Raw genomic sequence first — 22,987 nt, 5'->3', positions numbered from 1 at the left:
TCCGGTCGGGACCTGGATGGGAGACCGCTGCCTGAGAACAACACCGGGCAGAGCACGGCCGATGGCCGTGGGCTTTTTTGTTTTTCTTCCTCTGCCTCTTTTGCTGTCCCGCCACCCTGGGCTGGAAGGCGGCAGCGGGGAACAATACTGGGCCGAGCACGGCCTTTGGCAGTTGGCAGTTGGCAGTTGGCAGTTAGCCGTTGGCCGTTGGCCGTGGGGGTTTTTTGTTTTTCTTCCTCTGCCTCTTTTGCTGTCCCGCCCCCTGGGGTGGAAGGCGGCAGCGGGGAACAATACTGGGCCGAGCGCGGCCGTTGGCAGTTGGCAGTTGGCAGTTGGCAGTGGGCCGTTGGCCGTGGGCTTTTTTGTTTTTCTTGCTCTGCCTCTTTTGCTGTCCCGTCCCCCTGGGCTGGAAGGCGGCAGCGGGGAACAATACTGGGCCGAGCGCAGCCGTTGGCAGTTGGCAGTTGGCAGTTGGCAGTTAGCCGTTGGCCGTTGGCCTGTGGCTTTTCTGTTTTTCCTTCTCTGCCTCTTTTGCCGTCTCGCCCCCTGGGCTTGAAGGCGGCAGCGGGGAACAATACTGGGCCGAGCGCGGCCGTTGGCAGTTGGCAGTTGGCAGTTGGCCAGTTAGCCGTTGGCCGTTGGCCTGTGGCTTTTCTGTTTTTTCCTTCTCTGCCTCTTTTGCCGTCTCGCCCCCCTGGGCTTGAAGGCGGCAGCGGGGAACAATACCGGGCCGAGCGCGGCCCTTGGCAGTTGGCAGTTGGCAGTTGGCAGTTAGCCGTTGGCCGTTGGCTTGGGCTTTTTGTTTTTCTTTGTCTGCCTCTTTTGCTGTCCTGCCCCCCCGGGCTGGAAGGCGGGTGGGCCCCCCCGCCTTCTCAGCCCCCGCCCCGGCTGCCGCCCCCGGCCTGCCCGGACCCTGCCCCGTGGCCCCCGGAGAGAGGGTCCGATTGAAGAGGTGGAGGCTCAGTCCCCGAGGCTGTCGCCCCTCACACGCCTGCCTCCGCAACTGCTGACCGATCGGCTCTGAATTCAGGACACATTCTAAAGTTGTCCAAGTACATGACCAGGTTACCCTAGGAAAGGAAAAATTGGATCCTATCCATATTTGCAGAGGAAGAGAATCTAAACAGTTGGCTCTTCGTTCACGGGAACAGAATTGAAGAATCCAGGTGAGAAGACATCTAGAAACACTTTTCAAAATCTAAATCTTTGAAAATATTCTGAAGGATTAAGAAGTAGAAACATTCTTTGGAAAGTCACGAGCTAGACCAGGCTGTTGACAGGAAATCCTTCTCTTGGATACTGCAAGAGACACTCTGAAAATCTCCTCAAACGAGGTCAAAAACCAAGAGTATGCTGGAATGGAAAATCACCTCTTTCGTTTGAGTCACCTCCTACGGTTCTCAGAATAGGACCGTTGGCCCCTGTGCACGGGAGCCCGGCAGAAACCCGAAGCGAGTTCAGCAAGTTAGCTCCATCTGAAGTCCGCATTCCATCGATAGTTTGAATCCTTCTTATTTCCTACCAGATACACAATAAGGAATGCGAGTTTTTAAAAGGGTTCACATTCGAAGTCACAGAAGATCCATATAGCGCCTCGGGGAAAGGGGTGCCGACGTGGAGGGAACATTAGTACCCGGGGTGGGGAGGACACGCCAGAGGAAACCGGGGAAGGCAGGGAGCGCAGGCACCCGCACCTGAACGCCCCACCGGCCGCCCGACGCAGCGTCGGGCCGGCCGGCTCTGGGGCCCCGCGGGTGTCGCTGCCACACTCGTGCCCCGACGGGAATCGGGGCAGAGGGGTCCTCCCCAGACAGGGGGGCCTCACGTCTTCGGGACCTCCGGGCGAAGGACCGGCCCCGCGGCCCCGCTTCCTCATCCCGGCCCAACCCCGAAGCCCCTCCCCACCGTGCCCTCGCGCGGGGCGGGGGAGGGCCCCCTCGCGGGCACTCTCCGCCTCTGGCCTCCCCCCCCCCGCCGTCCCCGCGCCTGGAAGTCCGTCCCAGCGCGCTGGAGCCCGCCGGTCTGCTGGGTGGGGTGTGGGACGGTGGTGCGGCGCTTCCGTGTTTCTGCCAGGGGACAGGAGGTGTGGGCGACCACGCGCCAGACCCGTCAGTCTTCCCCTGCCCTCCTCCCTCCGAGCACCCCCCAATCGGGACAGGGGGGTATAGCGAATCGCAGAGGCGGCGGGAGGGACCGCCCTGGGCGAGGAGGGGCCCTTATTGGCTCGGCCTCTTGGGGCTTCCCAGAGGACCCCCCAGTGTCTGAGGCCGCACCGCCCTGAAGGCGCCGGATCTCCTCTGATCTGGGAAGCTAAGCAGGGTCGGGACCCGGATGGGAGACCGCTGCTGGGAGACTGCTGCCGGGAGACTGCTGCCGGGAGACCGCTGGCGGGGAACAATGCCGGGCGTGGCAGTTGGCAGTTGGCAGTTGGCTTTTTTGTTTTTCTTTCTCTGCCCTCTTTTGCTGTCCTGCCCCCCTGGGCTGGAAGGCGGGAGGGGCTCCTCCGCCCGCCTCGGCCGTCAAGGGGCGGCCCCCTCTGCCCTCTCCGCCCCCGCCCCGGCTCCCGGCCCCGGCCGGCCCGGACCCTGCCCCGGGGCCCCCGGAGAGAGGGTCCGATTGGAGATGTGGAGGCTCAGTCCCCGAGGCTGTCGCCCCTCACACGCCTGCCTCCGCAACTGCTGACCGACCGGCTCTGAATTCAGGACACATTCTAATGTTGTCCAAGTACATGACCACGTTACCCTAGGAAAGGAAAAATTGGATCCTCTCCATATATGCAGAAGAAGAGAATCTAAACGGTTGGCTATTCGTTCACGGGAACATAATGGAAGAATCCAGATGAGAAGACATCTAGAGACACTTTTCAAAAGTCTGAATCTTTAGAAAATGTTCTCAAGGATTAAGAAGTAGAAACATTCCTTGGAAAGTCACGAGCAAGACGAGGGTGTTGATAGGAAATCCTTCTCTTCGATACTACAAGAGACGCTCTGAAAATCTCCTCAAAACGAGGTCAAAAACCAAGAGTATGTGGGAAAGGAAAATCAACTCTTTCGTTTGCCTCACCTGCTACGGTTCTCAGAATAGACTGTTGGCCCCTGTGCACAGAGACCGGCAGAAACCGGAAGCGAGTTCAGCAACATAGCTCCATCTGAGGTCCGCATTCCATCGATAGTTTCAACCCTTCTTATTTCCTACCAGAGACACAATAAGGAAGGCGAGTTTTCAAAAGGATTCCCATTCGAAGTCACAGAAGATCTACATAGCGCCTCCGGGAACGAGGTGCCGACGTGGAGGGAAAACTTAGTACCCGGGGCGGGGAGGACACGCCAGAGGAAACTGGGGCAGGCAGGGAGTGCACGCATCCGCACCCGAACGCCCCACCGGCCGCCGGCCCCGCGACGGGCCGGCCGGTTCTGGGGCCCCGCGGGTGCCGCTGCCACACTCGTGCCCCGACGGGAATCGGGGCAGAGCGGTCCTCCCCAGACAGGGGGGCCGCACGTCTTCGCGACCTCCCGAGCGAAGGACCGGCCCCGCGTCCCCGCTTCCACGTCCCGGCCCCCGCCCCAAGCCCCTCCCCACCGTGCCCTCCCGCGGGGCGGGGCAGGGCCCCCTCGCGCGCACTCTCCGCCCCTGGAAGTCCGTCCCAGCGCGCGCCAGCCCGCGGGTCTGCTCGCTGGGTGTGGGACTGTGGTGCGGCACTTCCGTGTTTGCGCCGGGGGAGAGGGGGTGTGCGCGACCCTGCGCCAGACCCGTCAGTCTCCCCCTGCCCTCGCCCCCCCGCGCCCCCCGCCCCGATCTGCAGAGGGCTGTCTAGCGAAGCCCAGGGGCAGCAGGAGGGACCGCCCTGAGCTGGGACGGGCCGTTTTCGACTCGGCCTCTTGGGGCGTTGCGGAGCGCCCCCCAGTGTCTGAGGCCGCACCGCCCTGAAGGCGCCCGATCTCCTCTGATCTGGGAAGCTAAGCGGGGTCGGGTCCGGTCGGGACCTGGATGGGAGACCGCTGCCTGAGAACAACACCGGGCAGAGCACGGCCGATGGCCGTGGGCTTTTTTGTTTTTCTTCCTCTGCCTCTTTTGCTGTCCCGCCACCCTGGGCTGGAAGGCGGCAGCGGGGAACAATACTGGGCCGAGCACGGCCTTTGGCAGTTGGCAGTTGGCAGTTGGCAGTTAGCCGTTGGCCGTGGGGTTTTTTGTTTTTCTTCCTCTGCCTCTTTTGCTGTCCCGCCCCCCTGGGGTGGAAGGCGGCAGCGGGGAACAATACTGGGCGGAGCGCGGCCGTTGGCAGTTGGCAGTTGGCAGTTGGCAGTGGGCCGTTGGCCGTGGGCTTTTTTGTTTTTCTTGCTCTGCCTCTTTTGCTGTCCCGTCCCCCTGGGCTGGAAGGCGGCAGCGGGGAACAATACTGGGCCGAGCGCAGCCGTTGGCAGTTGGCAGTTGGCAGTTGGCAGTTAGCCGTTGGCCGTTGGCCTGTGGCTTTTCTGTTTTTCCTTCTCTGCCTCTTTTGCCGTCTCGCCCCCCTGGGCTTGAAGGCGGCAGCGGGGAACAATACCGGGCCGAGCGCGGCCCTTGGCAGTTGGCAGTTGGCAGTTGGCAGTTAGCCGTTGGCCGTTGGCCTGTGGCTTTTCTGTTTTTCCTTCTCTGCCTCTTTTGCCGTCTCGCCCCCCTGGGCTTGAAGGCGGCAGCGGGGAACAATACTGGGCCGAGCGCGGCCGTTGGCAGTTGGCAGTTGGCAGTTGGCAGTTAGCCGTTGGCCGTTGGCCTGTGGCTTTTCTGTTTTTCCTTCTCTGCCTCTTTTGCCGTCTCGCCCCCCTGGGCTTGAAGGCGGCAGCGGGGAACAATACCGGGCCGAGCGCGGCCCTTGGCAGTTGGCAGTTGGCAGTTGGCAGTTAGCCGTTGGCCGTTGGCTTGGGCTTTTTGTTTTTCTTTGTCTGCCTCTTTTGCTGTCCTGCCCCCCCGGGCTGGAAGGCGGGTGGGCCCCCCCGCCTTCTCAGCCCCCGCCCCGGCTGCCGCCCCCGGCCTGCCCGGACCCTGCCCCGTGGCCCCCGGAGAGAGGGTCCGAGTGAAGAGGTGGAGGCTCAGTCCCCGAGGCTGTCGCCCCTCACACGCCTGCCTCCGCAACTGCTGACCGATCGGCTCTGAATTCAGGACACATTCTAAAGTTGTCCAAGTACATGACCAGGTTACCCTAGGAAAGGAAAAATTGGATCCTATCCATATTTGCAGAGGAAGAGAATCTAAACAGTTGGCTCTTCGTTCACGGGAACAGAATTGAAGAATCCAGGTGAGAAGACATCTAGAAACACTTTTCAAAATCTAAATCTTTGAAAATATTCTGAAGGATTAAGAAGTAGAAACATTCTTTGGAAAGTCACGAGCTAGACCAGGCTGTTGACAGGAAATCCTTCTCTTGGATACTGCAAGAGACACTCTGAAAATCTCCTCAAACGAGGTCAAAAACCAAGAGTATGCTGGAATGGAAAATCACCTCTTTCGTTTGAGTCACCTCCTACGGTTCTCAGAATAGACCGTTGGCCCCTGTGCACGGGAGACCGGCAGAAACCCGAAGCGAGTTCAGCAAGTTAGCTCCATCTGAAGTCCGCATTCCATCGATAGTTTGAATCCTTCTTATTTCCTACCAGATACACAATAAGGAATGCGAGTTTTTAAAAGGGTTCACATTCGAAGTCACAGAAGATCCATATAGCGCCTCGGGGAAAGGGGTGCCGACGTGGAGGGAACATTAGTACCCGGGGTGGGGAGGACACGCCAGAGGAAACCGGGGAAGGCAGGGAGCGCAGGCACCCGCACCTGAACGCCCCACCGGCCGCCCGACGCAGCGTCGGGCCGGCCGGCTCTGGGGCCCCACGGGTGTCGCTGCCACACTCGTGCCCCGACGGGAATCGGGGCAGAGGGGTCCTCCCCAGACAGGGGGGCCTCACGTCTTCGGGACCTCCGGGCGAAGGACCGGCCCCGCGGCCCCGCTTCCTCATCCCGGCCCAACCCCGAAGCCCCTCCCCACCGTGCCCTCGCGCGGGGCGGGGGAGGGCCCCCTCGCGGGCACTCTCCGCCTCTGGCCTCCCCCCCCCCGCCGTCCCCGCGCCTGGAAGTCCGTCCCAGCGCGCTGGAGCCCGCCGGTCTGCTGGGTGGGGTGTGGGACGGTGGTGCGGCGCTTCCGTGTTTCTGCCAGGGGACAGGAGGTGTGGGCGACCACGCGCCAGACCCGTCAGTCTTCCCCTGCCCTCCTCCCTCCGAGCACCCCCCAATCGGGACAGGGGGGTATAGCGAATCGCAGAGGCGGCGGGAGGGACCGCCCTGGGCGAGGAGGGGCCCTTATTGGCTCGGCCTCTTGGGGCTTCCCAGAGGACCCCCCAGTGTCTGAGGCCGCACCGCCCTGAAGGCGCCGGATCTCCTCTGATCTGGGAAGCTAAGCAGGGTCGGGACCCGGATGGGAGACCGCTGCTGGGAGACTGCTGCCGGGAGACTGCTGCCGGGAGACCGCTGGCGGGGAACAATGCCGGGCGTGGCAGTTGGCAGTTGGCAGTTGGCTTTTTTGTTTTTCTTTCTCTGCCTCTTTTGCTGTCCTGCCCCCCTGGGCTGGAAGGCGGGAGGGGCTCCTCCGCCCGCCTCGGCCGTCAAGGGGCGGCCCCCCTCTGCCCTCTCCGCCCCCGCCCCGGCTCCCGGCCCCGGCCGGCCCGGACCCTGCCCCGGGGCCCCCGGAGAGAGGGTCCGATTGGAGATGTGGAGGCTCAGTCCCCGAGGCTGTCGCCCCTCACACGCCTGCCTCCGCAACTGCTGACCGACCGGCTCTGAATTCAGGACACATTCTAATGTTGTCCAAGTACATGACCACGTTACCCTAGGAAAGGAAAAATTGGATCCTCTCCATATATGCAGAAGAAGAGAATCTAAACGGTTGGCTATTCGTTCACGGGAACATAATGGAAGAATCCAGATGAGAAGACATCTAGAGACACTTTTCAAAAGTCTGAATCTTTAGAAAATGTTCTCAAGGATTAAGAAGTAGAAACATTCCTTGGAAAGTCACGAGCAAGACGAGGGTGTTGATAGGAAATCCTTCTCTTCGATACTACAAGAGACGCTCTGAAAATCTCCTCAAACAAGGTCAAAAACCAAGAGTATGTGGGAAAGGAAAATCAACTCTTTCGTTTGCCTCACCTGCTACGGTTCTCAGAATAGACTGTTGGCCCCTGTGCACAGAGACCGGCAGAAACCGGAAGCGAGTTCAGCAACATAGCTCCATCTGAGGTCCGCATTCCATCGATAGTTTCAACCCTTCTTATTTCCTACCAGAGACACAATAAGGAAGGCGAGTTTTCAAAAGGATTCCCATTCGAAGTCACAGAAGATCTACATAGCGCCTCCGGGAACGAGGGTGCCGACGTGGAGGGAAAACTTAGTACCCGGGGCGGGGAGGACACGCCAGAGGAAACTGGGGCAGGCAGGGAGTGCACGCATCCGCACCCGAACGCCCCACCGGCCGCCGGCCCCGCGACGGGCCGGCCGGTTCTGGGGCCCCGCGGGTGCCGCTGCCACACTCGTGCCCCGACGGGAATCGGGGCAGAGCGGTCCTCCCCAGACAGGGGGGCCGCACGTCTTCGCGACCTCCGAGCGAAGGACCGGCCCCGCGTCCCCGCTTCCACGTCCCGGCCCCGCCCCAAGCCCCTCCCCACCGTGCCCTCCCGCGGGGCGGGGCAGGGCCCCCTCGCGCGCACTCTCCGCCCCTGGAAGTCCGTCCCAGCGCGCGCCAGCCCGCGGGTCTGCTCGCTGGGGTGTGGGACTGTGGTGCGGCACTTCCGTGTTTGCGCCGGGGGAGAGGGGGTGTGCGCGACCCTGCGCCAGACCCGTCAGTCTCCCCCTGCCCTCGCCCCCCCGCGCCCCCCGCCCCGATCTGCAGAGGGCTGTCTAGCGAAGCCCAGGGGCAGCAGGAGGGACCGCCCTGAGCTGGGACGGGCCGTTTTCGACTCGGCCTCTTGGGGCGTTGCGGAGCGCCCCCCCAGTGTCTGAGGCCGCACCGCCCTGAAGGCGCCCGATCTCCTCTGATCTGGGAAGCTAAGCAGGGTCGGGTCCGGTCGGGACCTGGATGGGAGACCGCTGCCGGAGAACAACACCGGGCAGAGCACGGCCGATGGCCGTGGGCTTTTTTGTTTTTCTTCCTCTGCCTCTTTTGCTGTCCCGCCACCCTGGGCTGGAAGGCGGCAGCGGGGAACAATACTGGGCCGAGCACGGCCTTTGGCAGTTGGCAGTTGGCAGTTGGCAGTTGGCAGTTAGCCGTTGGCCGTTGGCCCTGGGGTTTTTTGTTTTTCTTCCTCTGCCTCTTTTGCTGTCCCGCCCCCCTGGGCTGGAAGGCGGCAGCGGGGAACAATACTGGGCCGAGCGCAGCCGTTGGCAGTTGGCAGTTGGCAGTTGGCAGTTAGCCGTTGGCCGTTGGCCTGTGGCTTTTCTGTTTTTCCTTCTCTGCCTCTTTTGCCGTCTCGCCCCCCTGGGCTTGAAGGCGGCAGCGGGGAACAATACCGGGCCGAGCGCGGCCCTTGGCAGTTGGCAGTTGGCAGTTGGCAGTTAGCCGTTGGCCGTTGGCCTGTGGCTTTTCTGTTTTTCCTTCTCTGCCTCTTTTGCCGTCTCGCCCCCCTGGGCTTGAAGGCGGCAGCGGGGAACAATACCGGGCCGAGCGCGGCCCTTGGCAGTTGGCAGTTGGCAGTTGGCAGTTAGCCGTTGGCCGTTGGCTTGGGCTTTTTGTTTTTCTTTGTCTGCCTCTTTTGCTGTCCTGCCCCCCCGGGCTGGAAGGCGGGTGGGCCCCCCCGCCTTCTCAGCCCCCGCCCCGGCTGCCGCCCCCGGCCTGCCCGGACCCTGCCCCGTGGCCCCCGGAGAGAGGGTCCGATTGAAGAGGTGGAGGCTCAGTCCCCGAGGCTGTCGCCCCTCACACGCCTGCCTCCGCAAACTGCTGACCGATCGGCTCTGAATTCAGGACACATTCTAAAGTTGTCCAAGTACATGACCAGGTTACCCTAGGAAAGGAAAAATTGGATCCTATCCATATTTGCAGAGGAAGAGAATCTAAACAGTTGGCTCTTCGTTCACGGGAACAGAATTGAAGAATCCAGGTGAGAAGACATCTAGAAACACTTTTCAAAATCTAAATCTTTGAAAATATTCTGAAGGATTAAGAAGTAGAAACATTCTTTGGAAAGTCACGAGCTAGACCAGGCTGTTGACAGGAAATCCTTCTCTTGGATACTGCAAGAGACACTCTGAAAATCTCCTCAAACGAGGTCAAAAACCAAGAGTATGCTGGAATGGAAAATCACCTCTTTCGTTTGAGTCACCTCCTACGGTTCTCAGAATAGACCGTTGGCCCCTGTGCACGGGAGACCGGCAGAAACCCGAAGCGAGTTCAGCAAGTTAGCTCCATCTGAAGTCCGCATTCCATCGATAGTTTGAATCCTTCTTATTTCCTACCAGATACACAATAAGGAATGCGAGTTTTTAAAAGGGTTCACATTCGAAGTCACAGAAGATCCATATAGCGCCTCGGGGAAAGGGGTGCCGACGTGGAGGGAACATTAGTACCCGGGGTGGGGAGGACACGCCAGAGGAAACCGGGGAAGGCAGGGAGCGCAGGCACCCGCACCCGAACGCCCCACCGGCCCGCCCGACGCAGCGACGGGCCGGCCGGCTCTGGGGCCCCGCGGGTGTCGCTGCCACACTCGTGCCCCGACGGGAATCGGGGCAGAGGGGGTCCTCCCCAGACAGGGGGGCCTCACGTCTTCGGGACCTCCGGGCGAAGGACCGGCCCCGCGGCCCCGCTTCCTCATCCCGGCCCAACCCCGAAGCCCCTCCCCACCGTGCCCTCGCGCGGGGCGGGGGAGGGCCCCCTCGCGGGCACTCTCCGCCTCTGGCCTCCCCCCCCCCCCCCCGTCCCCGCGCCTGGAAGTCCGTCCCAGCGCGCTGGAGCCCGCCGGTCTGCTGGGTGGGGTGTGGGACGGTGGTGCGGCGCTTCCGTGTTTCTGCCAGGGGACAGGAGGTGTGGGCGACCACGCGCCAGACCCGTCAGTCTTCCCCTGCCCTCCTCCCTCCGAGCACCCCCCAATCGGGACAGGGGGGTATAGCGAATCGCAGAGGCGGCGGGAGGGACCGCCCTGGGCGAGGAGGGGCCCTTATTGGCTCGGCCTCTTGGGGCTTCCCAGAGGACCCCCCAGTGTCTGAGGCCGCACCGCCCTGAAGGCGCCGGATCTCCTCTGATCTGGGAAGCTAAGCAGGGTCGGGACCCGGATGGGAGACCGCTGCTGGGAGACTGCTGCCGGGAGACTGCTGCCGGGAGACCGCTGGCGGGGAACAATGCCGGGCGTGGCAGTTGGCAGTTGGCAGTTGGCTTTTTTGTTTTTCTTTCTCTGCCTCTTTTGCTGTCCTGCCCCCCTGGGCTGGAAGGCGGGAGGGGCTCCTCCGCCCGCCTCGGCCGTCAAGGGGCGGCCCCCTCTGCCCTCTCCGCCCCCGCCCCGGCTCCCGGCCCCGGCCGGCCCGGACCCTGCCCCGGGGCCCCCGGAGAGAGGGTCCGATTGGAGATGTGGAGGCTCAGTCCCCGAGGCTGTCGCCCCTCACACGCCTGCCTCCGCAACTGCTGACCGACCGGCTCTGAATTCAGGACACATTCTAATGTTGTCCAAGTACATGACCACGTTACCCTAGGAAAGGAAAAATTGGATCCTCTCCATATATGCAGAAGAAGAGAATCTAAACGGTTGGCTATTCGTTCACGGGAACATAATGGAAGAATCCAGATGAGAAGACATCTAGAGACACTTTTCAAAAGTCTGAATCTTTAGAAAATGTTCTCAAGGATTAAGAAGTAGAAACATTCCTTGGAAAGTCACGAGCAAGACGAGGGTGTTGATAGGAAATCCTTCTCTTCGATACTACAAGAGACGCTCTGAAAATCTCCTCAAACGAGGTCAAAAACCAAGAGTATGTGGGAAAGGAAAATCAACTCTTTCGTTTGCCTCACCTGCTACGGTTCTCAGAATAGACTGTTGGCCCCTGTGCACAGAGACCGGCAGAAACCGGAAGCGAGTTCAGCAACATAGCTCCATCTGAGGTCCGCATTCCATCGATAGTTTCAACCCTTCTTATTTCCTACCAGAGACACAATAAGGAAGGCGAGTTTTCAAAAGGATTCCCATTCGAAGTCACAGAAGATCTACATAGCGCCTCCGGGAACGAGGTGCCGACGTGGAGGGAAAACTTAGTACCCGGGGCGGGGAGGACACGCCAGAGGAAACTGGGGCAGGCAGGGAGTGCACGCATCCGCACCCGAACGCCCCACCGGCCGCCGGCCCCGCGACGGGCCGGCCGGTTCTGGGGCCCCGCGGGTGCCGCTGCCACACTCGTGCCCCGACGGGAATCGGGGCAGAGCGGTCCTCCCAAGACAGGGGGGCCGCACGTCTTCGCGACCTTCCGAGCGAAGGACCGGCCCCGCGTCCCCGCTTCCACGTCCCGGCCCCGCCCCAAGCCCCTCCCCACCGTGCCCTCCCGCGGGGCGGGGCAGGGCCCCCTCGCGCGCACTCTCCGCCCCTGGAAGTCCGTCCCAGCGCGCGCCAGCCCGCGGGTCTGCTCGCTGGGGTGTGGGACTGTGGTGCGGCACTTCCGTGTTTGCGCCGGGGGAGAGGGGGTGTGCGCGACCCTGCGCCAGACCCGTCAGTCTCCCCCTGCCCTCGCCCCCCCGCGCCCCCCGCCCCGATCTGCAGAGGGCTGTCTAGCGAAGCCCAGGGGCAGCAGGAGGGACCGCCCTGAGCTGGGACGGGCCGTTTTCGACTCGGCCTCTTGGGGCGTTGCGGAGCGCCCCCCAGTGTCTGAGGCCGCACCGCCCTGAAGGCGCCCGATCTCCTCTGATCTGGGAAGCTAAGCAGGGTCGGGTCCGGTCGGGACCTGGATGGGAGACCGCTGCCTGAGAACAACACCGGGCAGAGCACGGCCGATGGCCGTGGGCTTTTTTGTTTTTCTTCCTCTGCCTCTTTTGCTGTCCCGCCACCCTGGGCTGGAAGGCGGCAGCGGGGAACAATACTGGGCCGAGCACGGCCTTTGGCAGTTGGCAGTTGGCAGTTGGCAGTTAGCCGTTGGCCGTTGGCCGTGGGGTTTTTTGTTTTTCTTCCTCTGCCTCTTTTGCTGTCCCGCCCCCCTGGGGTGGAAGGCGGCAGCGGGGAACAATACTGGGCCGAGCGCGGCCGTTGGCAGTTGGCAGTTGGCAGTTGGCAGTGGGCCGTTGGCCGTGGGCTTTTTTGTTTTTCTTGCTCTGCCTCTTTTGCTGTCCCGTCCCCCTGGGCTGGAAGGCGGCAGCGGGGAACAATACTGGGCCGAGCGCAGCCGTTGGCAGTTGGCAGTTGGCAGTTGGCAGTTAGCCGTTGGCCGTTGGCCTGTGGCTTTTCTGATTTTCCTTCTCTGCCTCTTTTGCCGTCTCGCCCCCCTGGGCTTGAAGGCGGCAGCGGGGAACAATACTGGGCCGAGCGCGGCCGTTGGCAGTTGGCAGTTGGCAGTTGGCAGTTAGCCGTTGGCCGTTGGCCTGTGGCTTTTCTGTTTTTCCTTCTCTGCCTCTTTTGCCGTCTCGCCCCCCTGGGCTTGAAGGCGGCAGCGGGGAACAATACCGGGCCGAGCGCGGCCCTTGGCAGTTGGCAGTTGGCAGTTGGCAGTTAGCCGTTGGCCGTTGGCTTGGGCTTTTTGTTTTTCTTTGTCTGCCTCTTTTGCTGTCCTGCCCCCCCGGGCTGGAAGGCGGGTGGGCCCCCCCGCCTTCTCAGCCCCCGCCCCGGCTGCCGCCCCCGGCCTGCCCGGACCCTGCCCCGTGGCCCCCGGAGAGAGGGTCCGAGTGAAGAGGTGGAGGCTCAGTCCCCGAGGCTGTCGCCCCTCACACGCCTGCCTCCGCAACTGCTGACCGATCGGCTCTGAATTCAGGACACATTCTAAAGTTGTCCAAGTACATGACCAGGTTACCCTAGGAAAGGAAAAATTGGATCCTATCCATATTTGCAGAGGAAGAGAATCTAAACAGTTGGCTCTTCGTTCACGGGAACAGAATTGAAGAATCCAGGTGAGAAGACATCTAGAAACACTTTTCAAAATCTAAATCTTTGAAAATATTCTGAAGGATTAAGAAGTAGAAACATTCTTTGGAAAGTCACGAGCTAGACCAGGCTGTTGACAGGAAATCCTTCTCTTGGATACTGCAAGAGACACTCTGAAAATCTCCTCAAACGAGGTCAAAAACCAAGAGTATGCTGGAATGGAAAATCACCTCTTTCGTTTGAGTCACCTCCTACGGTTCTCAGAATAGACCGTTGGCCCCTGTGCACGGGAGACCGGCAGAAACCCGAAGCGAGTTCAGCAAGTTAGCTCCATCTGAAGTCCGCATTCCATCGATAGTTTGAATCCTTCTTATTTCCTACCAGATACACAATAAGGAATGCGAGTTTTTAAAAGGGTTCACATTCGAAGTCACAGAAGATCCATATAGCGCCTCGGGGAAAGGGGTGCCGACGTGGAGGGAACATTAGTACCCGGGGTGGGGAGGACACGCCAGAGGAAACCGGGGAAGGCAGGGAGCGCAGGCACCCGCACCCGAACGCCCCACCGGCCGCCCGACGCAGCGACGGGCCGGCCGGCTCTGGGGGCCCCGCGGGTGTCGCTGCCACACTCGTGCCCCGACGGGAATCGGGGCAGAGGGGTCCTCCCCAGACAGGGGGGCCTCACGTCTTCGGGACCTCCGGGCGAAGGACCGGCCCCGCGGCCCCGCTTCCTCATCCCGGCCCAACCCCGAAGCCCCTCCCCACCGTGCCCTCGCGCGGGGCGGGGGAGGGCCCCCTCGCGGGCACTCTCCGCCTCTGGCCTCCCCCCCCCCCCCCGTCCACGCGCCTGGAAGTCCGTCCCAGCGCGCTGGAGCCCGCCGGTCTGCTGGGTGGGGTGTGGGACGGTGGTGCGGCGCTTCCGTGTTTCTGCCAGGGGACAGGAGGTGTGGGCGACCACGCGCCAGACCCGTCAGTCTTCCCCTGCCCTCCTCCCTCCGAGCACCCCCCAATCGGGACAGGGGGGTATAGCGAATCGCAGAGGCGGCGGGAGGGACCGCCCTGGGCGAGGAGGGGCCCTTATTGGCTCGGCCTCTTGGGGCTTCCCAGAGGACCCCCCAGTGTCTGAGGCCGCACCGCCCTGAAGGCGCCGGATCTCCTCTGATCTGGGAAGCTAAGCAGGGTCGGGACCCGGATGGGAGACCGCTGCTGGGAGACTGCTGCCGGGAGACTGCTGCCGGGAGACCGCTGGCGGGGAACAATGCCGGGCGTGGCAGTTGGCAGTTGGCAGTTGGCTTTTTTGTTTTTCTTTCTCTGCCTCTTTTGCTGTCCTGCCCCCCTGGGCTGGAAGGCGGGAGGGGCTCCTCCGCCCGCCTCGGCCGTCAAGGGGCGGCCCCCTCTGCCCTCTCCGCCCCCGCCCCGGCTCCCGGCCCCGGCCGGCCCGGACCCTGCCCCGGGGCCCCCGGAGAGAGGGTCCGATTGGAGATGTGGAGGCTCAGTCCCCGAGGCTGTCGCCCCTCACACGCCTGCCTCCGCAACTGCTGACCGACCGGCTCTGAATTCAGGACACATTCTAATGTTGTCCAAGTACATGACCACGTTACCCTAGGAAAGGAAAAATTGGATCCTCTCCATATATGCAGAAGAAGAGAATCTAAACGGTTGGCTATTCGTTCACGGGAACATAATGGAAGAATCCAGATGAGAAGACATCTAGAGACACTTTTCAAAAGTCTGAATCTTTAGAAAATGTTCTCAAGGATTAAGAAGTAGAAACATTCCTTGGAAAGTCACGAGCAAGACGAGGGTGTTGATAGGAAATCCTTCTCTTCGATACTACAAGAGACGCTCTGAAAATCTCCTCAAACGAGGTCAAAAACCAAGAGTATGTGGGAAAGGAAAATCAACTCTTTCGTTTGCCTCACCTGCTACGGTTCTCAGAATAGACTGTTGGCCCCTGTGCACAGAGACCGGCAGAAACCGGAAGCGAGTTCAGCAACATAGCTCCATCTGAGGTCCGCATTCCATCGATAGTTTCAACCCTTCTTATTTCCTACCAGAGACACAATAAGGAAGGCGAGTTTTCAAAAGGATTCCCATTCGAAGTCACAGAAGATCTACATAGCGCCTCCGGGAACGAGGTGCCGACGTGGAGGGAAAACTTAGTACCCGGGGCGGGGAGGACACGCCAGAGGAAACTGGGGCAGGCAGGGAGTGCACGCATCCGCACCCGAACGCCCCACCGGCCGCCGGCCCCGCGACGGGCCGGCCGGTTCTGGGGCCCCGCGGGTGCCGCTGCCACACTCGTGCCCCGACGGGAATCGGGGCAGAGCGGTCCTCCCCAGACAGGGGGGCCGCACGTCTTCGCGACCTCCGAGCGAAGGACCGGCCCCGCGTCCCCGCTTCCACGTCCCGGCCCCGCCCCAAGCCCCTCCCCACCGTGCCCTCCCGCGGGGCGGGGCAGGGCCCCCTCGCGCGCACTCTCCGCCCCTGGAAGTCCGTCCCAGCGCGCGCCAGCCCGCGGGTCTGCTCGCTGGGGTGTGGGACTGTGGTGCGGCACTTCCGTGTTTGCGCCGGGGGAGAGGGGGTGTGCGCGACCCTGCGCCAGACCCGTCAGTCTCCCCCTGCCCTCGCCCCCCCGCGCCCCCCGCCCCGATCTGCAGAGGGCTGTCTAGCGAAGCCCAGGGGCAGCAGGAGGGACCGCCCTGAGCTGGGACGGGCCGTTTTCGACTCGGCCTCTTGGGGCGTTGCGGAGCGCCCCCCAGTGTCTGAGGCCGCACCGCCCTGAAGGCGCCCGATCTCCTCTGATCTGGGAAGCTAAGCGGGGTCGGGTCCGGTCGGGACCTGGATGGGAGACCGCTGCCGGAGAACAACACCGGGCAGAGCACGGCCGATGGCCGTGGGCTTTTTTGTTTTTCTTCCTCTGCCTCTTTTGCTGTCCCGCCACCCTGGGCTGGAAGGCGGCAGCGGGGAACAATACTGGGCCGAGCACGGCCTTTGGCAGTTGGCAGTTGGCAGTTGGCAGTTAGCCGTTGGCCGTGGGGTTTTTTGTTTTTCTTCCTCTGCCTCTTTTGCTGTCCCGCCCCCCTGGGGTGGAAGGCGGCAGCGGGGAACAATACTGGGCGGAGCGCGGCCGTTGGCAGTTGGCAGTTGGCAGTTGGCAGTGGGCCGTTGGCCGTGGGCTTTTTTGTTTTTCTTGCTCTGCCTCTTTTGCTGTCCCGTCCCCCTGGGCTGGAAGGCGGCAGCGGGGAACAATACTGGGCCGAGCGCAGCCGTTGGCAGTTGGCAGTTGGCAGTTGGCAGTTAGCCGTTGGCCGTTGGCCTGTGGCTTTTCTGTTTTTCCTTCTCTGCCTCTTTTGCCGTCTCGCCCCCCTGGGCTTGAAGGCGGCAGCGGGGAACAATACCGGGCCGAGCGCGGCCCTTGGCAGTTGGCAGTTGGCAGTTGGCAGTTAGCCGTTGGCCGTTGGCCTGTGGCTTTTCTGTTTTTCCTTCTCTGCCTCTTTTGCCGTCTCGCCCCCCTGGGCTTGAAGGCGGCAGCGGGGAACAATACTGGGCCGAGCGCGGCCGTTGGCAGTTGGCAGTTGGCAGTTGGCAGTTAGCCGTTGGCCGTTGGCGTGTGGCTTTTCTGTTTTTCCTTCTCTGCCTCTTTTGCCGTCTCGCCCCCCTGGGCTTGAAGGCGGCAGCGGGGAACAATACCGGGCCGAGCGCGGCCCTTGGCAGTTGGCAGTTGGCAGTTGGCAGTTAGCCGTTGGCCGTTGGCTTGGGCTTTTTGTTTTTCTTTGTCTGCCTCTTTTGCTGTCCTGCCCCCCCGGGCTGGAAGGCGGGTGGGCCCCCCCGCCTTCTCAGCCCCCGCCCCGGCTGCCGCCCCCGGCCTGCCCGGACCCTGCCCCGTGGCCCCCGGAGAGAGGGTCCGAGTGAAGAGGTGGAGGCTCAGTCCCCGAGGCTGTCGCCCCTCACACGCCTGCCTCCGCAACTGCTGACCGATCGGCTCTGAATTCAGGACACATTCTAAAGTTGTCCAAGTACATGACCAGGTTACCCTAGGAAAGGAAAAATTGGATCCTATCCATATTTGCAGAGGAAGAGAATCTAAACAGTTGGCTCTTCGTTCACGGGAACAGAATTGAAGAATCCAGGTGAGAAGACATCTAGAAACACTTTTCAAAATCTAAATCTTTGAAAATATTCTGAAGGATTAAGAAGTAGAAACATTCTTTGGAAAGTCACGAGCTAGACCAGGCTGTTGACAGGAAATCCTTCTCTTGGATACTGCAAGAGACACTCTGAAAATCTCCTCAAACGAGGTCAAAAACCAAGAGTATGCTGGAATGGAAAATCACCTCTTTCGTTTGAGTCACCTCCTACGGTTCTCAGAATAGACCGTTGGCCCCTGTGCACGGGAGACCGGCAGAAACCCGAAGCGAGTTCAGCAAGTTAGCTCCATCTGAAGTCCGCATTCCATCGATAGTTTGAATCCTTCTTATTTCCTACCAGATACACAATAAGGAATGCGAGTTTTTAAAAGGGTTCACATTCGAAGTCACAGAAGATCCATATAGCGCCTCGGGGAAAGGGGTGCCGACGTGGAGGGAACATTAGTACCCGGGGTGGGGAGGACACGCCAGAGGAAACCGGGGAAGGCAGGGAGCGCAGGCACCCGCACCCGAACGCCCCACCGGCCGCCCGACGCAGCGACGGGCCGGCCGGCTCTGGGGCCCCGCGGGTGTCGCTGCCACACTCGTGCCCCGACGGGAATCGGGGCAGAGGGGTCCTCCCCAGACAGGGGGGCCTCACGTCTTCGGGACCTCCGGGCGAAGGACCGGCCCCGCGGCCCCGCTTCCTCATCCCGGCCCAACCCCGAAGCCCCTCCCCACCGTGCCCTCGCGCGGGGCGGGGGAGGGCCCCCTCGCGGGCACTCTCCGCCTCTGGCCTCCCCCCCCCCCCCCCGTCCCCGCGCCTGGAAGTCCGTCCCAGCGCGCTGGAGCCCGCCGGTCTGCTGGGTGGGGTGTGGGACGGTGGTGCGGCGCTTCCGTGTTTCTGCCAGGGGACAGGAGGTGTGGGCGACCACGCGCCAGACCCGTCAGTCTTCCCCTGCCCTCCTCCCTCCGAGCACCCCCCAATCGGGACAGGGGGGTATAGCGAATCGCAGAGGCGGCGGGAGGGACCGCCCTGGGCGAGGAGGGGCCCTTATTGGCTCGGCCTCTTGGGGCTTCCCAGAGGACCCCCCAGTGTCTGAGGCCGCACCGCCCTGAAGGCGCCGGATCTCCTCTGATCTGGGAAGCTAAGCAGGGTCGGGACCCGGATGGGAGACCGCTGCTGGGAGACTGCTGCCGGGAGACTGCTGCCGGGAGACCGCTGGCGGGGAACAATGCCGGGCGTGGCAGTTGGCAGTTGGCAGTTGGCTTTTTTGTTTTTCTTTCTCTGCCTCTTTTGCTGTCCTGCCCCCCTGGGCTGGAAGGCGGGAGGGGCTCCTCCGCCCGCCTCGGCCGTCAAGGGGCGGCCCCCTCTGCCCTCTCCGCCCCCGCCCCGGCTCCCGGCCCCGGCCGGCCCGGACCCTGCCCCGGGGCCCCCGGAGAGAGGGTCCGATTGGAGATGTGGAGGCTCAGTCCCCGAGGCTGTCGCCCCTCACACGCCTGCCTCCGCAACTGCTGACCGACCGGCTCTGAATTCAGGACACATTCTAATGTTGTCCAAGTACATGACCACGTTACCCTAGGAAAGGAAAAATTGGATCCTCTCCATATATGCAGAAGAAGAGAATCTAAACGGTTGGCTATTCGTTCACGGGAACATAATGGAAGAATCCAGATGAGAAGACATCTAGAGACACTTTTCAAAAGTCTGAATCTTTAGAAAATGTTCTCAAGGATTAAGAAGTAGAAACATTCCTTGGAAAGTCACGAGCAAGACGAGGGTGTTGATAGGAAATCCTTCTCTTCGATACTACAAGAGACGCTCTGAAAATCTCCTCAAACGAGGTCAAAAACCAAGAGTATGTGGGAAAGGAAAATCAACTCTTTCGTTTGCCTCACCTGCTACGGTTCTCAGAATAGACTGTTGGCCCCTGTGCACAGAGACCGGCAGAAACCGGAAGCGAGTTCAGCAACATAGCTCCATCTGAGGTCCGCATTCCATCGATAGTTTCAACCCTTCTTATTTCCTACCAGAGACACAATAAGGAAGGCGAGTTTTCAAAAGGATTCCCATTCGAAGTCACAGAAGATCTACATAGCGCCTCCGGGAACGAGGTGCCGACGTGGAGGGAAAACTTAGTACCCGGGGCGGGGAGGACACGCCAGAGGAAACTGGGGCAGGCAGGGAGTGCACGCATCCGCACCCGAACGCCCCACCGGCCGCCGGCCCCGCGACGGGCCGGCCGGTTCTGGGGCCCCGCGGGTGCCGCTGCCACACTCGTGCCCCGACGGGAATCGGGGCAGAGCGGTCCTCCCCAGACAGGGGGGCCGCACGTCTTCGCGACCTCCGAGCGAAGGACCGGCCCCGCGTCCCCGCTTCCACGTCCCGGCCCCGCCCCAAGCCCCTCCCCACCGTGCCCTCCCGCGGGGCGGGGCAGGGCCCCCTCGCGCGCACTCTCCGCCCCTGGAAGTCCGTCCCAGCGCGCGCCAGCCCGCGGGTCTGCTCGCTGGGGTGTGGGACTGTGGTGCGGCACTTCCGTGTTTGCGCCGGGGGAGAGGGGGTGTGCGCGACCCTGCGCCAGACCCGTCAGTCTCCCCCTGCCCTCGCCCCCCCGCGCCCCCCGCCCCGATCTGCAGAGGGCTGTCTAGCGAAGCCCAGGGGCAGCAGGAGGGACCGCCCTGAGCTGGGACGGGCCGTTTTCGACTCGGCCTCTTGGGGCGTTGCGGAGCGCCCCCCAGTGTCTGAGGCCGCACCGCCCTGAAGGCGCCCGATCTCCTCTGATCTGGGAAGCTAAGCAGGGTCGGGTCCGGTCGGGACCTGGATGGGAGACCGCTGCCTGAGAACAACACCGGGCAGAGCACGGCCGATGGCCGTGGGCTTTTTTGTTTTTCTTCCTCTGCCTCTTTTGCTGTCCCGCCACCCTGGGCTGGAAGGCGGCAGCGGGGAACAATACTGGGCCGAGCACGGCCTTTGGCAGTTGGCAGTTGGCAGTTGGCAGTTAGCCGTTGGCCGTTGGCCCTGGGGTTTTTTGTTTTTCTTCCTCTGCCTCTTTTGCTGTCCCGCCCCCCTGGGGTGGAAGGCGGCAGCGGGGAACAATACTGGGCCGAGCGCGGCCGTTGGCAGTTGGCAGTTGGCAGTTGGCAGTGGGCCGTTGGCCGTGGGCTTTTTTGTTTTTCTTGCTCTGCCTCTTTTGCTGTCCCGTCCCCCTGGGCTGGAAGGCGGCAGCGGGGAACAATACTGGGCCGAGCGCAGCCGTTGGCAGTTGGCAGTTGGCAGTTGGCAGTTAGCCGTTGGCCGTTGGCCTGTGGCTTTTCTGTTTTTCCTTCTCTGCCTCTTTTGCCGTCTCGCCCCCCTGGGCTTGAAGGCGGCAGCGGGGAACAATACCGGGCCGAGCGCGGCCCTTGGCAGTTGGCAGTTGGCAGTTGGCAGTTAGCCGTTGGCCGTTGGCCTGTGGCTTTTCTGTTTTTCCTTCTCTGCCTCTTTTGCCGTCTCGCCCCCCTGGGCTTGAAGGCGGCAGCGGGGAACAATACTGGGCCGAGCGCGGCCGTTGGCAGTTGGCAGTTGGCAGTTGGCAGTTAGCCGTTGGCCGTTGGCCTGTGGCTTTTCTGTTTTTCCTTCTCTGCCTCTTTTGCCGTCTCGCCCCCCTGGGCTTGAAGGCGGCAGCGGGGAACAATACCGGGCCGAGCGCGGCCCTTGGCAGTTGGCAGTTGGCAGTTGGCAGTTAGCCGTTGGCCGTTGGCTTGGGCTTTTTGTTTTTCTTTGTCTGCCTCTTTTGCTGTCCTGCCCCCCCGGGCTGGAAGGCGGGTGGGCCCCCCCGCCTTCTCAGCCCCCGCCCCGGCTGCCGCCCCCGGCCTGCCCGGACCCTGCCCCGTGGCCCCCGGAGAGAGGGTCCGAGTGAAGAGGTGGAGGCTCAGTCCCCGAGGCTGTCGCCCCTCACACGCCTGCCTCCGCAACTGCTGACCGATCGGCTCTGAATTCAGGACACATTCTAAAGTTGTCCAAGTACATGACCAGGTTACCCTAGGAAAGGAAAAATTGGATCCTATCCATATTTGCAGAGGAAGAGAATCTAAACAGTTGGCTCTTCGTTCACGGGAACAGAATTGAAGAATCCAGGTGAGAAGACATCTAGAAACACTTTTCAAAATCTAAATCTTTGAAAATATTCTGAAGGATTAAGAAGTAGAAACATTCTTTGGAAAGTCACGAGCTAGACCAGGCTGTTGACAGGAAATCCTTCTCTTGGATACTGCAAGAGACACTCTGAAAATCTCCTCAAACGAGGTCAAAAACCAAGAGTATGCTGGAATGGAAAATCACCTCTTTCGTTTGAGTCACCTCCTACGGTTCTCAGAATAGACCGTTGGCCCCTGTGCACGGGAGACCGGCAGAAACCCGAAGCGAGTTCAGCAAGTTAGCTCCATCTGAAGTCCGCATTCCATCGATAGTTTGAATCCTTCTTATTTCCTACCAGATACACAATAAGGAATGCGAGTTTTTAAAAGGGTTCACATTCGAAGTCACAGAAGATCCATATAGCGCCTCGGGGAAAGGGGTGCCGACGTGGAGGGAACATTAGTACCCGGGGTGGGGAGGACACGCCAGAGGAAACCGGGGAAGGCAGGGAGCGCAGGCACCCGCACCCGAACGCCCCACCGGCCGCCCGACGCAGCGACGGGCCGGCCGGCTCTGGGGCCCCGCGGGTGTCGCTGCCACACTCGTGCCCCGACGGGAATCGGGGCAGAGGGGTCCTCCCCAGACAGGGGGGCCTCACGTCTTCGGGACCTCCGGGCGAAGGACCGGCCCCGCGGCCCCGCTTCCTCATCCCGGCCCAACCCCGAAGCCCCTCCCCACCGTGCCCTCGCGCGGGGCGGGGGAGGGCCCCCTCGCGGGCACTCTCCGCCTCTGGCCTCCCCCCCCCCCCCGTCCCCGCGCCTGGAAGTCCGTCCGAGCGCGCTGGAGCCCGCCGGTCTGCTGGGTGGGGTGTGGGACGGTGGTGCGGCGCTTCCGTGTTTCTGCCAGGGGACAGGAGGTGTGGGCGACCACGCGCCAGACCCGTCAGTCTTCCCCTGCCCTCCTCCCTCCGAGCACCCCCCAATCGGGACAGGGGGGTATAGCGAATCGCAGAGGCGGCGGGAGGGACCGCCCTGGGCGAGGAGGGGCCCTTATTGGCTCGGCCTCTTGGGGCTTCCCAGAGGACCCCCCAGTGTCTGAGGCCGCACCGCCCTGAAGGCGCCGGATCTCCTCTGATCTGGGAAGCTAAGCAGGGTCGGGACCCGGATGGGAGACCGCTGCTGGGAGACTGCTGCCGGGAGACTGCTGCCGGGAGACCGCTGGCGGGGAACAATGCCGGGCGTGGCAGTTGGCAGTTGGCAGTTGGCTTTTTTGTTTTTCTTTCTCTGCCTCTTTTGCTGTCCTGCCCCCCTGGGCTGGAAGGCGGGAGGGGCTCCTCCGCCCGCCTCGGCCGTCAAGGGGCGGCCCCCTCTGCCCTCTCCGCCCCCGCCCCGGCTCCCGGCCCCGGCCGGCCCGGACCCTGCCCCGGGGCCCCCGGAGAGAGGGTCCGATTGGAGATGTGGAGGCTCAGTCCCCGAGGCTGTCGCCCCTCACACGCCTGCCTCCGCAACTGCTGACCGACCGGCTCTGAATTCAGGACACATTCTAATGTTGTCCAAGTACATGACCACGTTACCCTAGGAAAGGAAAAATTGGATCCTCTCCATATATGCAGAAGAAGAGAATCTAAACGGTTGGCTATTCGTTCACGGGAACATAATGGAAGAATCCAGATGAGAAGACAT

This window comes from Lemur catta, unplaced genomic scaffold (assembly GCF_020740605.2).
Source record: "Lemur catta isolate mLemCat1 unplaced genomic scaffold, mLemCat1.pri scaffold_91_ctg1, whole genome shotgun sequence".
Classification (NCBI taxonomy): Eukaryota; Metazoa; Chordata; class Mammalia; order Primates; family Lemuridae; genus Lemur; species Lemur catta.
This window is presented reverse-complemented; position numbering follows the sequence as displayed.